This window comes from Corylus avellana, chromosome ca3 (genome assembly GCF_901000735.1).
Source record: "Corylus avellana chromosome ca3, CavTom2PMs-1.0".
NCBI classification, from domain to species: domain Eukaryota; kingdom Viridiplantae; phylum Streptophyta; class Magnoliopsida; order Fagales; family Betulaceae; genus Corylus; species Corylus avellana.
The window spans coordinates 29,197,299-29,200,918 of record NC_081543.1 but is presented as its reverse complement, the minus strand read 5'-3'; the positions used below and the strand labels follow the sequence as shown (position 1 = coordinate 29,200,918).

Sequence of the window (3,620 nt, the reverse complement as noted above, 5' to 3'; positions counted from 1 at the left end):
AAAAAAAAACAAAAATTAATAATAATAAAAAAAAAAAAAACAAAAACAAAAAACAACAAGAAGAATTGGAGGCAATGATTATGCATTAGCCGGCAGACTGGCAATTTGAAACATTTTGTATTTGTATTTTTGTTCTTTTTACTAGTGCCTACATGTTTATATATATATATATATATATATATGAGAAATGCTAAACATTTCAAATTTTATTTTTAAAAGTTAGTTTCCAAATGATGTGTCACTATCTAATGAGTTGGTTACACATTTTTCAAAATAATAAATTTCATGAGATGTTGATTCATCATTTGGGAACCAACTTTTAAGAATAAAACTTGAGATGCGTAACACTTCTTTCTATATATATATATATATATATATATATATATAATAAAAACATAATATAAAAAGAGAATGAAAAAAAATATATATATCATTATATTTTATTATTTTAGTTTCGTCCTTATTATATATATTAAATTCCTCCGCCACTTGGAGCTTGAGTCTAAACTATGAAATAATTCTTCTTAATTTGACTTAGATGGGTGAAAAGGCCAGGGAGGATCTTATTCCCCATTAACAATCCATCACAACATATTCATCAAAATCAAAGTAAACAAATGACTAATATTCGAATAAATCACATAATTAAGAACAAAGAGAAATAATACTGACCAAGAAGAAATGTTCCATCGTCGTCTTGTCCATCTTTTCATTGTTTTCTTCAATCACGTTGAGAAGGGTATCTAATATATCCCTGTTCGGGATAGAACCAGACACTTTTCTCAACTGCAAGCGTTCGCTAATCATGCGGTCAAAGAGGTCTATCAGCTTTCCACCGTTAACTGTCATGCGCTGCCTTATCCCTTGGGGGTCGAGCTTCTTAAGCACAGGAAAATAATCTGCTAAGTTGGGTTTCCCTATATCTTTCATGATATTCCACACGATCTCTTTGAACTTTTTAGCCGTGTCAGAATTCGGGTCGGCCAAATCAACCGAAAGAATGGTGTTTGATAAGATATTAAGCGTAGTCTTGAAAGCTGCTCTACCAATATCTATTGCCTCACCAGTTAGGCTGCTTTGACGAGTTTCGGCGAGAAGCTCTTGCACTTTCTTGTGCCGGATATCTTGGTTGGCGTCAAGTGCCGCGTTGGAGAATAGTTTGCCGTTGCATATTTTGCGAAGGTTCCTCCATCGGCTCGAAATGGGGATCCATGGCAAGCCGAACTCGTCGTGTTCGTGGGCTCGGATTGCATCCGGGATGGTTCGGTTCGATAAGAGTTGATCATGTGTTGGAAGAATTTGTTTGGCCATGTTTGCTGAAGAGATGACAATTGTGGTTACTCGGCCAAGTTTTAGGGTCATTATGGGACCATGAGCCCTGGCAAGCTTGGTTAGGGACCTGTGGGGTTTATCACCGAGTTCTAAGAGGTTTCCTATTACTGGAAAAGGTTTTGGACCTGGTGGAAGCTTTTTGTGATTTTCTTTGCTTCTAGGAATTATATGGAAAGTTTTGAGAAAGATCCAAGTGAGGCAAAGACCAATTACACAACTCAACAAATCCATCTCTCTCTCAACTCTAAATCTCAAAGAGGAAAGAACAAAGCAAAGGCAAAAAATAAGACTTACTCTTCTTCCTTTACAGATAAGAAGCAAAACTCGATCTGCTCCAGCGAAAAAGATGGCACGTCGCCCGAGCGAAGTAGCGAATAGAAACCATTATACTACATTTTGAGACGTGGAAATACATGCTTTCTTACCATAAGCAAAAGATGGGACACAATTTTCAAGGGAGCTTAATTAAAGCTCTAAAGGAAACAAATAATAAAAGAAGGAAAAATGGAAATGTGTTGCGCAAGCTTTGGAGAGGAGCTGAGGCCATGTGTTGTGCAACGAAGTTGATGTTATGGTAGACCTTCCTCATATTTTAAGAAACAAATATTTTGAAGACAGCGTGGAGATGTATTATTACATTTGATTAGGACGAGTTGTCATTTTTTAAGGATGATTCAACTTGGTTTATCCCACGTGTGCAAACAATTCTTTGGATATATCTCTTCTGCCAAAGCTGAACTTTTATCTGAACTGTCTAGAGGACCCTTTGCACAGATTTGATTTTTTCTCGGAACGGGTGGGTACGTATACAAAGTTACCTACCTTTGGAATAACATAGCCGTTGATTTCTATCTATCTGCTTTGTTTCTTCGACTGTTGCTTGTAAGTAAGGTAAACTAGCAATATCCAACTCCTCAGACTGAGTTTCCTTTGCCAATTACTTCCTCCAACTCTAGTTTTGCTTTTGACAGAGCCTTTAGGTTATGGAGTAGCTCTGCCATTGCCATTCCAGTGTGACTGAAGTTGTATCAGTGTCGGCGGCAAATAGATCCTAATTAATCACAACAAGAAATTACTATTTTTTTAGGAAATATGATGTTAAAGATTTCCTCGTGTTCTAGTGGAACTTGCATTAGAAAGAGAGAAGCTACGAGATGCGTTATTCCTATATGTAAGTATTAGGATCCTTCGTCTAAAAGAATAGAATAATGAATTGTAGTTCATGTTAGAATATAAATTAAATGTCTAAATTAATTATTTTTTATAAGTTTAAGTTTAATATGATATCATAGTTAGCGTTTGGCCTCACTAATTAAGGAAGAGTTTGATCTCATACACAAGGAGGACTGTTAGAATATTATTATTTTAAATTAATTTTTTTATTCGCAAAGAACCAAAATAGAATAGTATAAAATATATTAGTTACACATAACATCAAAATTTACATGGTTGTATTAAACAAATTCTCTCTTTCAAGAAATTTTTTAAAGAGCTTCACCCTCTCTCTTTGTGTGTTTCCCTCCGCCCTTAAGCTTTAAGCATCACATATGTTTGCCAAGTGAGGAGGGAGGAGCTAGCTCAGCGTCCTGGCCCTCTACCCTTTTCCCCCTCTTTGCTCTCCTCATTTCTTTATTTCTTTTCTTTTTTCTTCTTTTGTTTGCAAATTAGAGCTTAGATTTGTTGCGTTTTCACAACCTAGCTTCTCTCCACTTACGTGCTGATTGTCCTTCAAATTCGCCCTTTGATGCATTGTTCGCCGTTCTCCACTGGCGATTGTGCACTCATGGACCACCCAAGCGCGTTGTGTGTTGCACACGCCGCCATCCCAATGACACCGGTTTCGGCCACGCATCAGTTCTACAACTTCCTCTCTATTTTTTTTTTTTCTCTAAATCTCCATAGTTGGTACGCTTATTTTATTTTATAGATAATCCCATATATATATATATATATATATATATATATGAGAAATGCTTGGCTTCATTAAAAAGTTCATCTTTTGGCCATTTTAATCCTAGGTGGTATAGTCCATTTTAAAATTAATAGATTTTAAACAATAAATTAATAGATTTATGAAAAATTGACCATGCCACCTAGGATTAAAATGGCTAAAAGATAGATTTTTTAATGAAACCAAGCATTTCTATATATATATATATATATATAAGGGTTGCAAGATGGTGACTCCCGCTCCTACTAAACATTTTGTATTTTTTTTTTTAATCTGATTATTTTTTAAGCCCAAACCCCCTTCTAATAGGACTCTAGTTTCTGCAAAAATTAAGCAC

At 35.4% G+C, this 3,620-nt stretch overlaps 1 pseudogene; it reads right to left on the bottom strand.

The window, feature by feature from the left end:
• The window catches only part of LOC132176058 (geraniol 8-hydroxylase-like), a 3,088-nt pseudogene extending 1,525 nt beyond the window's left edge, over window positions 1–1,563 (bottom strand).
• Window positions 1,564–3,620: the final 2,057 nt, after the last annotated feature.